The sequence below is a fragment of the Talpa europaea genome, assembly GCF_964194135.1.
Source record: "Talpa europaea genome assembly, chromosome: 1".
Taxonomy (NCBI): Eukaryota; Metazoa; Chordata; class Mammalia; order Eulipotyphla; family Talpidae; genus Talpa; species Talpa europaea.
Window position 1 is genome coordinate 23,415,765 of NC_140073.1, and position 13,107 is coordinate 23,428,871.

Below are 13,107 nucleotides of genomic sequence, written 5' to 3' on the forward strand. Positions count from 1 at the left end.
CTTGACGCTTCCCGCGTTGACCCAATAGGAACTCTGGGAACTAAAGCAGCGGACCTGTCAGAGCCTGCCCCAAGCTCCCGCCTCCTTGCCACTGCCGGGGCGCTCTTAGCCAATGGGACTGAGACTTTTCTCCCGAGTCAGCCAATCACAAGGCGTAATGCTGAAAAGTGCTCTTACGTTAGGACAGCAGACTCTTCTACGGAGCCAGGTGAGAAAGGCCCACCTGAACGCTGGGTGAGGGTCCTCCGGGGTTCGTTAGGGCCAAAGGGGGGTTAATATCATTCACCTTCCCCTCGTTTTGAGTGCTTTCATGCACGCTGATTTAAAGAAATGATTAGTGGAGCGAGAATCGCTGCTACTAGTAGACCTCGCACCTTTCTCCCCTGATAGTAAAGAGGAAAGCCACTTTCTCCTGCTCCTTTCTCTTGTTTTCGGAGAGAATATTCTCCAGGAGCTCTTTTTCTGAATGGTTGTGTTATAACGAAGGAATTGTAACTCTTACGGTATTGAGTTGCTTTCTGAGATCTGGGCTCTCTGGGCTCAGTGCCTTGAACTTTGAGGCGATTTGGTTTTCCTCTGTCTCGAACAGTGGACGACAAAATATACCTGACAAGTCTTAGTGAGAAGCTTTCGTTAATTTTAATTAGTGCTTCTGGAAGTCTTGGAGCGCCTTTCCATAAGTGGTGTGAATGACAAGTGTTACTCTGACAACCTTGTTCACACATTTAATTGTCGTTTGCTGTTAAGGCAGCTGCAAATAACAAAATACTTTTAAGTCCCCCTCTCCAAAAACACAAAAAACATAAACCAAAAAGAACCACAAAATCAATAAAACGCAAAAAACCCAACAAAACAAAACTGGAAGAATTAGATGTGTATGTATGTACTTCTACAATTTTTTTTTTTTTAGTGATTTGTGAACTCTGAAAAGAGAGCTTTCTTACTAGAATATGATTCTCTTTGTGTAAAAAAAACATGTAATTTAGAGCCTATTCTTCACATTTACTTTTTTCTCAAAACTGAGCTGGGGATGAGAATGGGGGTGAGAAACTTATTTTTAAAAACATTCATGATTGACAAATGTGTAAACTAACAAAGTCTCCCAAATCATGCCTGCATTGCTAAGGTATTGATTTCGACAGTGATTTACCATACTTTAAAAATGTATGCAAACCTCATTGAAATTCTTGCCATTTAATTGTTTTAAATCTCAATGACCTGTTAAAACGTTTTGACTGATTGTGTTTGATAAATTGAAATTAGTATTGCAAAATAGTGACTATAGTTTTTCATTTGGGATGTTTTGGTTTTTTGTTTGGGTTTTAAAGAAAAATACTCAGAAAAAAACAAGCCCACCTTATTAAATATCAACTGGGAAACTTAGGCAAGGTTTAGATGCTTTTATTTGAAACTTTGCTGTGTAAATCTTTACCATGAATCACCCATTAATAGCTGTTGAGAGCTTACTGTCTGTTTGGACCTAATCTTGTCACTGTAGGCCTCTAGAAGTTTAAAATGTTCTCATTTTGGGGAGATAATATTATCACACAAAAAAACAGCATAGCACAATGCATTCAATGAACACATTGAACAGTATGTTCTACTTTTGTCTTGTAAGCAAGTACTAAGAGGCTCAAAACAAAAAGTAGCAAAGCAGTCTAATATCAAACAGAAACTTCTAATAATTTTACTGCTTTGAAAACTTTGAAATACTACAAATATATACTTTTTATAGGTTTCTTTACTACACATTCCTTCGATACCTACTCTCAACCTTTAGTTTTCTCAAGATGATGATGTGATGCGGTTTGCCTTCCTCCTTGAACTGAAGAATTACTTTTCAACTTTAATTTGTGAAGCATGACATATATGTACACCAAGGTAGTCCTGAAATTTAGGTATTTCCATGTATAACACTGTCATAGAATAAATTAAATATATGCAAAGACAAAACCTTTGCTTTCAAACTTTAATTGACTAGAGTATAGAGTCAAATTTAAAACACCAGAATAAATGAAGTATCTGTGGGAAGCAAAGTTTAAAAAGGTGTATTTTAGATGAGGTACTGATATTGACTAATAACAATTAATAACGAGTAGCAATTATTTATTGAGCACGTTACATACCTGAGAGTGTGCTAAGTGCTCAGGGTATAGGAGAGAAAAAATATTTTCTGTCTCCTAGAGTTCAGAGCTGGGGAGTAGGTAGATAAATAGACTAATAAAGTATGTGATAAGTACTATGGAAGACAAATGTAGGATACCTAACTCAGACTGAGAGGAACCTTGGAAAGTTTCCCCTGAGAAGAAACTTTAGCATGACTTTTGAAAGATGTGTAGATGCTAAAGGATAGAAGAGAAAGGGAGCCATTTTAGAGAATAGGAGGATTGCTCCTCCAGTAAGTTGGCTTTCGTTGCTTCTATGCTAGTAGAATTATACAGAGCGCTAAGGGAAGAGGAGACTGGAGACGTCAGGCAAAGGTCAGATGATCATATTTGATCATTATGTTTTGGGTTAAAGTGTGAATGAAAATGGATTTGTTAAAAATGTGATTGGTTTTAAAAAATGGAATGAATGAAGAGATTGTTATAAGGGGTAAAAATGATATAACCAAGGGAGGTTGACAGTAGGAATTAAAGATGACTAACAGGTTTCTGCCTTTAGCACCTTTGTGGATGGGTAACGAACATAAGCACTGACAGAATTCTGTAATTGTAGTGCTGGTTATTTTAAGGAATGGCAGATTATAAAACGAATTTTTTTATCTATTTTGAATATTTTTGACATGAGATGCCTGTATAGTGCCCAAGTGTGGTAGCAGTAGGCTATGTGAGAGAAGGATCTTTAGATGAAAGATACACATTTGAAGTTAGTAAGTAAATATATGGTGGGAAATTACCATAAGAGGATAGATAAATTCACTAAAGAAAGGAATATTTTAGAATCAGAAAATCATTGAGAATACAATTTGGGAAACAAAAGGAACAGAAAGTCAAATAAGAATTTTTTTAAAAAAAATTGGACCGCCCTGGTGGCACAGGGTTTAGATCTCAGTGCTATCAAGCCACTGTGCCATGAGTTCGATCCCCAGCCAGGGTGCTAACTCACATGGTGCCACAGTCCTGTCCTGTCTCACCCACTGCTCCCCCTCAGCAGTGTATTTCAGTAGATCTGCCTGTTATGCTCCCCACTCTGTCTCTGATGAATCCTCTCATCCCCTGCATCTCTGGCTTATATCCCAGTTCTTGCCTGCATAAATACATAAGAATAAATCTTTTTTAAAAAAGAAATAAAAAAATTTCAACTGATTTTACTAATAGTGGTTTATTTGTGGCTTTGTTTAGGGCAGATTTGATAGAACAGTAAAATAAAAGTCAAATAGTTGTGCTTAGAATTGAATGGCAAGTGAAGTTGAATATTCCAAAAAGGAAGACCATTTTACATTTTTGAAAGCTTTGCAGTGAAGCGGAGTAGAGGAAAAGGACAAAGAAAGAAAGAAAACCAAAGTGACTCCATCTTGTATCAATGCCATTACTTAGGTCTATGACCGATAATTGCCCTACCCTGGGAAAATAGCCAATTTCCCCCATTGTTTCTTTTATGTGTGTTAACCTGTACTTGTAATCCATATGCAACTCTATTAATCTTAGTAGAACAAAGATGCACGTGACACAACTCCCTGGACATCTGGCATCATTAGTCTTAAATCAGAATGATCACACACACTAAAAAGTGTGTAAGAATAACCCTTTCAAAGTATGTGGTGTGGATACTGCCTTGACCTGAAGTCCTGTCCACTGGCTCTGGCACCAAGAAGCCCTGTATGTAAGCTGCTCTTCATAAAATTTAATTATGATTAATGGAAGTGACTACTTCACAAAATTACCTTCTCAATTTGAGGGAAATTATTCGTTCCCACAGTCACGCAATTATATTTATGTGCATCTATTTCTGGACTCTTTACTCTGTTCTGTCTATTCTTTTTCTAGTATGAATCCTCTTGATTTTTGTACCTTTATTGGAGTCTTAAAGTCAGATAACTTCAGTCCTCCAACTTTGTTCTTCAGTATTATGTTGGTTATTCTGAATATTGTTCAGGTAGATACCTATAGGAGTGGAATTAGTAGGTCAGATGGCAGAACCATTTTCAGTCTTTTGAGATATCACCGTACTGTTTTCCATAAGGCCTGCAATCAGTCTGCATTCCCAACAGTGTAGGAGACTTTCCTCTTCTCTACACTCACCAGCACTTGTTGTTTCTGGTCTTTTCTATATGTGCCGTTCTCACATGTGTGAAGTGGTATCTCCTTGAGGTCTTGATTTGCATTTCCCTGATGATAAGTGATGGTGAACCTCTTTACATATGCCTGTTTGCAGTCTGAATGTCTTTGGAGAAGTGTCTGCTTAGTTCTTCTGGCCATATTTTGATTGGGTTGTTTTCTTTTTGTTGAGTTGAATATTCTTGTCTTTTAGATTTCAGTCAATATATTCTGATGGATCAGTTTTTCTCTTTATTGCTAGCACTTCATAGATAGGTTTGTCAATACCTTTTTACAAGTTTGATTCCCCAACAAAATGTCTTTGTTTGTCAAAAGACAAGAGTGTCAACATCATTTTTTTGTCGTTGTATTTTGTCTTGAATTGTGATTGCAATCTAGGGGAGGGTGTGTCTATTATGAGTTTACTTTATACCACATGTAACTCTTACTACTTTTTTAGTCACTGATTATTTCTTCTTTGTTTTAATTGCTGATACTTGATTATGGATTCTTTATTTTTAGTTTTGCTATTAAGTTTTCATATTTATTAATCTTTTAGAAAAACAACTTCTGGTGTTTGTTTTTAATTTTTCACCACTGAGTATGGTGTTTGCTAAAGGTTTGTCATATATATATTGCCTTTTTTTATGCTGAGATAGGCTTCTTTTAGTCCCAACTTATTAATTTATTGAGGGTTTTTTTTTTATCATAAATGGCTGCTAGATCTTGTAAAATGCTTTTTCAGCATCTGGATATAATCATAGGATTTTTATATTTTTAAGTTTTGATGTGGTGCATTGTATTGATTGACTTGTGTATACATTGAGCCATCCATTCTTCTCTGGGATGAATCCCATCCAGCAATATTGTTTTGATAATATATTTCTGTATTTCATTTGCCAAGATTTTTTTACATCGCTGCTCATTAATATATTATGATATCCATTTACTTTCTTTTACTAAAATTCCCTGGTAAATGAAGGACTTTAATATTACAAGTTTTCTTAAATTGTTTTATCCAAATTGTCATCAAATATCTGAATTAAAAATCCTTTTAATCCACCAAGAGGAAGATGTGCTTTAACTGCTGAGAGACATTTAATCATATTACTTACTAATTCAGCTCAACATGGATGAGTGAAACCATTTCCTAATATAATTTCGATTTCCTGCTTTAGGAATCTTGAAACTGTGGATCATCCATATAAGCTTTGATAACCTGATTTAGATGTTTTATTTTCTGGAAGTCCTGCAACTATCCTAAACATTGAAAGTATTGTAGAACAGACCTATGGTAAGTGGTTTTTCCCCCTCCTTTTTCTTCTGTCGGTTTCATGTTCAAGTTAAGTCTTATGAATGTCGTAATGCTGCTCCCTGCTGGACACAGTATAATTTTCTAAAGTTGGCACTTAATAGATGAGCATATAAGTAAGTGGATAGCTGGGCCCACTAAGAAGAGGAATGCTTAGTGAGATTCACACACACAAAAAACTATATACAACAAAAGCAACTCTTATCTATTTTTTTTTCACCTTTTAAAAGGACAGGTTTATTAGAGAAAGGAGAAAGAAAAATAAAAGCGCCTGCATAATCACAGGTGGGCAGGAGAGCTGCAAACTCTATTATATTAATATGTGATAATGAAAGTTCTGATTGTTTTGCTTCTAAATTTTATTGTTGGTTTCCTGTTTAGTAGCATCTAAAAGTTAATGAATTCATTGAAGAGTGTTTGGAGGTAATAGATCTTTTAAAATTTCTAAAATTGTGTGCATGTTTGTAGTGTAAGTTTAATTTTTTAAATTATTGCTGTGGTTGTTACTTCTTTTGTAATAATTTAAATTCCCTATGCTTTTGTTTGTCCGAAGGAAATATTTAAAACATCTCCAATTTAATTTGAGGTAGATATTGTTGGATCTGTTTTGAATGAGTCACCCTATATTACATTTTGTAAAGTGGACTTTAAATGTAAGTTTATCCATAATCCTGCTCACTTGTCTTCTGCCACACAGAGCGAATCATACTTACATAGAGTGACACTAAGCTGGTACTCAACTGTGGTGTCTCTGTCTGTCATAAACTTTCACATTGTGTGCGTACATAGATGCTCACAAGATTGTCTTTAAATGTGTGATAATTGAAAGTGTTTTTCTCCCAACTTTTGAGTTAAAATACTATACTTTTTGGAGGGTAGCCTGAATAAAATTATTACTTGGTTGTGATTTTGATTTTTTAAAAGTGAACACACATTTTCTTGATAAGAAGAGGAAATGATAGAAACAACATTGAGCTAAGCAGATATTAACAGGACAAACTGATTGCATATTCCTTAACAATCTAGCAATTGGGAGGGGGTAGACATTGGGAAATCTTGTGAAATACACTCAATTAGGATTTAGGGGAGTTAGGCATAGTAACTTACTTCTTTGTTACTAAAATGTTGTAGTAAAAATTAGTAATGTCAACCCCAAAAATAAAAGTGTTGTTAGAAAAAGGAAGAGCCTATATTTTTTCATCAAGAATATATTAATAGGGGCCTCCCCTGGTGGCACAGTGGTTGTGCGCTGGGCTGCGAAGCTGCCTGCAGCCTCTGCAGTGCCGGTTCGATCCCCACCAGCGAGGGTCCCACATGGCGCACAGACCTCTCCTGCCGCGCCCACTGCTCCCCTCAGCAGTGTATTTCGGTCCATCTGCCTGTTCTGTTCCCCTCTCTGGCTCTAGTGAATTCTCTCACCCTCCTGCACTTCTGACTGTACCCAGTACTTATATAAATAAATAAATAAATCTTTAAAAAAATTAGGTTTAAAAAAATACATATTAATACTTCAGAAAATATATCATTTAAAACTTTCATAGTAATAGGTAACAACATATATAAATATTAGCATATAGCAAAATGAATATGCATAAAACAAATATCCATTTATTCAATACTGGTATCCCAGAAACCCTTGATATAGTCTTCCTTTCTTTGGAGGTAATTAATATCCTGATTTTATGTTAATTTTTCTGTAATTCTCCATATAATGTTATCACTTTTTTTTATTTTTATTTTTTTAAAAGATTACTTATGCATACAAGAGCTGGGCTACAGGCCAGAGATGGGGGGGGGGTAGTTAAGGATTCACAGTGGGGAACAGAACAGGCAGACTGACTGAAACACACTGCTGAGGGGAGCAACTGGCGAGACAGAAGAGATCAGCTTCTCCATGTGGGTTTCTCTCTGGCCCACCGGGAATCTAACTTGTGCTGCAGAGGCTGCGGATTGCTTCATAGTGCAGTGCTTAACCCCTTGCGCCACCAGGGCGGCCCTAATGTTATCACTTATACATGTTCTAAGCATTGTGTTTATGTTTTACCTGTTTTTAATCTTCGAATTAATCTTTTTTAATCATATGAATTCTTTTGGCGGGGGAAGCATTTTTTATTTTATTGGAAATGTTTTTGTTATTTTGTGGGGAATACTATGAAGAAATAGAGATCTCAGAGTAAAATCAAAGATGATTGTTTCTAGTGTACTGGGAAACTTATGGATAGTGGGAGTTGTAAGAACTTAGATGTAGTATCAATTAGGTTGAGACAGGGTGGGTCAAGACTTGTGGCCTTTTAGGGTTAAGTGGGAGGCAGAATAGATTCTAAAAGGTCAGCAACTCAGAAAATAGGTAGACGGCATTATCCTTATGAGGTCTGTTGTGATGTGGTCAGAGGACAGTAATCACATTGAGTTGTCTCATCTGCACTGGCTACAATTCCCCAAACTGGTTCATCTGTGAGATGGTGGACATGTCTGAGATGTACATGTGGTGGAAATGAAAAAATGTGACAAAATGATACAACCCCATAAAAGACAAAATTGGTAATTTCTAGAAAAAGACTAATTTATTTACATTTTGTTATAGTCCCAGATTTGGGAATATATTACCAATGTAACATTGTACTAATGTAGAAAAATGTAAGTGTAGGAGTTTTCACTGTAAAGTTGTTTGTAGCAAGAGATTGGAAACATCCCCAATGTCTATCTGTGGGTTACTGGTTAGAAGAACAATGGCATATCTGTACAATGAGATACTATACTGCTGTAAACAATGAAAAGATGTTCTATGTATGTGGAAAGTTTTCAAATATACATTATTCCCTCCCCCTTTAATCAGTTGTTTTTTTATGGAGGTAACATTGGTTTACAAAATTGTTTATGTCTTAACACTATAGGATGTCCCCTTCAGGTGTTACCACATCACACCCACCACCACATCACGCATAGTCATCTACCATAGCCCATTGTGCTCCTTCCCCATGTTCTCTTAACTCTTCCTTCTCCCCTGCCTCTGGTTGCCTGAGTTCTACAGTCAGATTTCTAGGTCTTGCTATTAGTTTGGCTTGATCTGACCTTTTGTTTTGTTTCTGTATATTCCACATATAAGTGATGTCAGATATTGTGGATATATATCACATCTTTCTGATTTACTCGTCTGACTTTTTGATGTGTCATTTTCACAAGTGTGAGGTCAAATGCACATTGTTATTTGACAAACGAAGAGTTCAAACTATTGTAAACTACTTCTTGTATAAAGAGGTGTGCAATAGCATTTGCATAAAGAAAATCTGGAGGGTGTAAACTATCTAAGCCAGTTGTGTAAATGGGTGTGGAAACAGAATAGGTAGAATATTTTATATATTTTTAGCTTATTTTAATATTGGAATATGTGAATATATCCGTAGTTTAAGATAGTTTTGTTACTGAGGCAACCAAAAGACAAGGGTGGTGGAGTGGGAGTGGGGTAAGGAGGTCCCATGGTGGAGGATTATTTGGGCTTTGGTGGTTAGTATGATAAAGAGTTTATGAAATTTGAGGGCAAAGTTGGGGAGGAATGCAAGCATACATTGTTTATACTTCCTTGTCTCTGTGCTACTTTAATTTCCCACATAAGGGCAAATTTTCAGTCCTGAGACTATTTTGGAAACCTATTAAAAATTGCAGCAGCAGCTGCAGCATGTACTCCTGACACAAGGACCAGTTATCTCTGAAAAATGGAATTATAGGTTGGGGGATGAGAGAAGATGGTTTAGATCATAATCCAGAAAGACAGAATTCTCCAACACCAGAATCCTGAAGTATGAAATTTCAAAGATCACAAACCCGGAAGATTGAAATGCTTAGGTTGAAATCCAGAATGGCACTATTCCTGTGGGGCAGGGAAGTGGCTTAAGAGTTGAGAGCCAAATTGGTCACAGATGGGTGCTTCAGCTCTTCCAGAGAAGACATCTATGAAACTGGGAGGAGTTCTTTTGGAATTTTGACTTCAGGGTTCTGGCATTTGAGACTGTCTTTTGGCATTAAGATCAAGCACTAAAAGATAATAATGGAGTGAATGGCTACTGCTGCTCCATTTATAAGAATCCAGGACTTTATTTCAGCTATTGAATTGAAAGTTTTATTATTCAAATTAGTATCATAAAATCCTCCATTGTTCCTAAATTTCTTATAACGGGAATTTTGACATTACTGTGTATTTGTCTGTAAAACTGACTGATTGAATGTGTGTCCATCCATCCGTCCATCAATCCAATATATGTTTATTTATCTGCTTATGTTTTTATTCAGGTAACAGTGGTTTACAATACTATTACTTGTTTTAACAGCATAGGTTCTCACCTCTTCAAATGTATGTTACCACATGACATCCATCACTGAAGTATCAATAGCCATCCACCAGTCTGCTGAATTCCCTCCAACTTTTGCTCCCAATCCCTTTCTAAGTCTCTATTAGCCTAAATTCTGCAGTTAGAACAGAAGAGTTTAATTTTGTTTTTTTATTTTCCTTTGCTTTGTTTCTTTATAGTCCATGTGTCAGTAAAATCACCCCATATTTGTCTTTCTCCTGACTGACTTTTCGCATAATCCTGTCTAGTTTCATTAATGCTATCACAAATGGTTTTTGTCATTTATGGCCTTTATTATGTAGAAGAGGACATTATTATGTTCTTTCTCTTCCCATTTTATTGAGTTTTTTTAAAAAATCACAAATAGATGCTGAATCTTATCAAATGCTTTCTCTGCTTTTATTGATAGGATCATGACTTTTCATTCCTTTCATTCTTGTGACAAGTTACATAGATTGATTTGTGCATTGATTTCATTATAATTTGCATATATACACCACTTTTGTTTCTAGTTAGTCATTGGACACATAGGTGGTTAACATATCGTGGCTATTGTAATAGTATTGTAATAAAGATAGGCGTGCATGTGTACCTTTTTAATATACCTGATTTCAAATCTTTAAATCCATTTTGAATTAATTTTTTGTGTATAGTGTGAGTTAGAGGTTTAGTTTCTTTTTTTTTTTTTTTGCAAGTAGTTGTCCAGTTTTTCTAGTATTTGTTGGAAACCCCTCCTTTCTTCAGTGTATGTTTTTAGATTTTCTGTTGTAAGTTAATTGTCCATAGAAGTGTGAGTTTGTATGTAGACTCTCAGTTCTATTCCATTAACTTGTTTGTCTATTTTTATTCCAGTGTCAAGCTCTGTAGTATAGCTTAAATAATGCCATAGGACTATTTGATAGGATTGTATTCAATTTACTTATTGCTTTGGGTCAGATGTCCATTTCAATAGTGTTAATTCTTCCAATCTATGAACATAGTACATCTTTCTGTTTCTTTATAGCTCTTCTATTTCTTTTTTTTTTTTAAAGATTTATTTATACAAGAACTGGGGTACAGTCAGAGGCACAGGAGGGTGAGAGAATTCACCAGAGACAGAGTGAGGAGCAGAACAGGCAGACGGACTGAAGACACTGCTGAGGGGAGCAGTGGGCGAGGCAGGAGAGGTCTGTGGCACCATGTATGTTTCTCCCTGGCCGGCCGGGAATCGAACCTGTGCTGCAGAGGCTGCGGACAGCTTCACAGTGGGGAGGCCCTTTCTTCTATTTCTTTTAACAGTGTCTTACAGTTCTCATTCTACAGGACTTTCACCTCTTTTGTTAAGCTTATTACTAGGTATTTTAGCATAAAGGTGTTCACAGTAGTCTCTTATGATCTTTTGTATTTCTGTTGTCACTTCACTTTCATTTCTGTTTCAATTATTAGAGATTTCTTTCTTTTCTCTTAGTAGTCTAGCTAATGGTATGTCAATTTTGTTTATCTTTTCTAAGATCCATCTCTTTGTTTCATTCATCTTTTGTATTTTCTCTTTGATTTCTATATCATTTTTTTCTGCTCTAGTTTTTATTTCTTTCCTTCCACTGACTTTTGGTTTCATTTGTTCTTCTTTCCCTAGTTCTAATGGTATGAATTAGATTGTTTATTTGAGATTTTTGTTGTTTGTTGATGTAGGTCTTAGTTGCTATAAATTTCCCTCTTACTACTGCTTTTGCTGCATCTCATAGCTTTTGATCGCTTATGTCATTTTTGTTTGTCTCCAGGCAATTTTTGGATTCTCCTTCGATTTCCTTGTTGATATAATAGTTCAATAGCATATTGCTTAGTCCCCACATATTTGAGATATCCATATTTCTTTTGGTGATTAGTTGCTCCTTATACCATTGTGATTAGAAAAGATGCTTGTTATTATTTCATTTTTTATGAATTTATTGACACTTGTTTTGTTACTGAACTTGAGACAAATGACAGTGAAAGGAATTCACCTTCATTAAACCAGCCTTGAAAGTAACACTAAAGTGTAGATACAGCTTTGTTGTGCCTGTGAGGAGCAACTTCAGGACACTGCTAGTTTGTCATATATTGTGTATGGAAAAGTGATACATCAATTATTAAATGTCACCAAATATAGCAATATTGGATTACCAATTTAACAGCCAGATGGAAGAGATTCATAGGATATTTGTGTGAGGGGGCTTGGCTCTTTCTTCCCTTCTCTGTGTGCTGCTTGCCCCAAATCTCCATGTGTTCATCAAACCAGAAGCACTAAAACTGCCTTTTAAAAAGAAAACTACATGTATAGAAAAGTGCACATAAGTAGATGGTTCAGTGGATTTTTCATAAGCCAAATATATCCATGTAGTCAGCACCTAGATAAAGAACATGTCAATACTCTAAAATACACTTCATGCTCCCTTCCAGTCACTATTTCCCTGCCTCCCACAGGATAACTACTATCCTGATTTTTAATAGCATAGTTTAATAGAGCTTATTTTTTATATGTTTGTATTTATATGTATAATATATACAGTGTAATATTTTAATGATTGATTTCCTTTTCTCAATATTTTCTTGAGATTCATCCACATTATTGCATGTAGTTGCAGTTTGTTCATTTTCATTGTTCTAATTCACTATATGAGTATATCACAAATATTTTTATACACTATTATTAATGGCTACTTTGTGTTTTCCACTAATGCTACTTGAAACATTCTAATACATATCTCTTGATTAATATATTTATGTTTCTTTTGGGCATATGTCTAGGAGCAAAATTACTGGATGATAAGTATGTATAAGCTTTAATCAGTTCTGCATGTTTTCTAAAATGCTTTACATTCATGGAGATTTGTTTTTCCATATCTTTGCTAACTCTCAGTCCTCTCCTCCATCTTTTTCATTTTTCAAATTCTGGTGGGTACAGAAGAGTAAACCATTATCTTTTAATTTCTAGTTCCCTAATGATTAATGAAATTGCATGCTTTTCAATGTGTATATTGACTATTTGTTTTTTCTCTTTCATGAAGTGCCTGTTTGCTTCTATTACCCACTTTTTTGTCTGTCTTTGTCACTGATTTGTGGAAGTTCTTAATTTTTCAGAGTATGAGTTTTTGACTAAATATAGGCATTGCAAATATTTCTCCTATTCTGAGGTTTGCCTTTTTTACTCTATTAATACTTCTTTTCATGA

At 35.5% G+C, this 13,107-nt stretch overlaps 1 protein-coding gene across 1 annotated transcript in view; it reads left to right on the forward strand.

Moving 5' to 3' along the window:
• Positions 1–5,507: 5,507 nt before the first annotated feature.
• IMMP1L (inner mitochondrial membrane peptidase subunit 1) overlaps positions 5,508–13,107 on the forward strand; it is a gene marked incomplete at its 3' end in the record, with an annotated part of 46,113 nt that continues 38,513 nt past the window's right edge. The window contains exon 1 of the mRNA XM_084244280.1: positions 5,508–5,553. The remainder of the gene's footprint in view (positions 5,554–13,107) is intronic.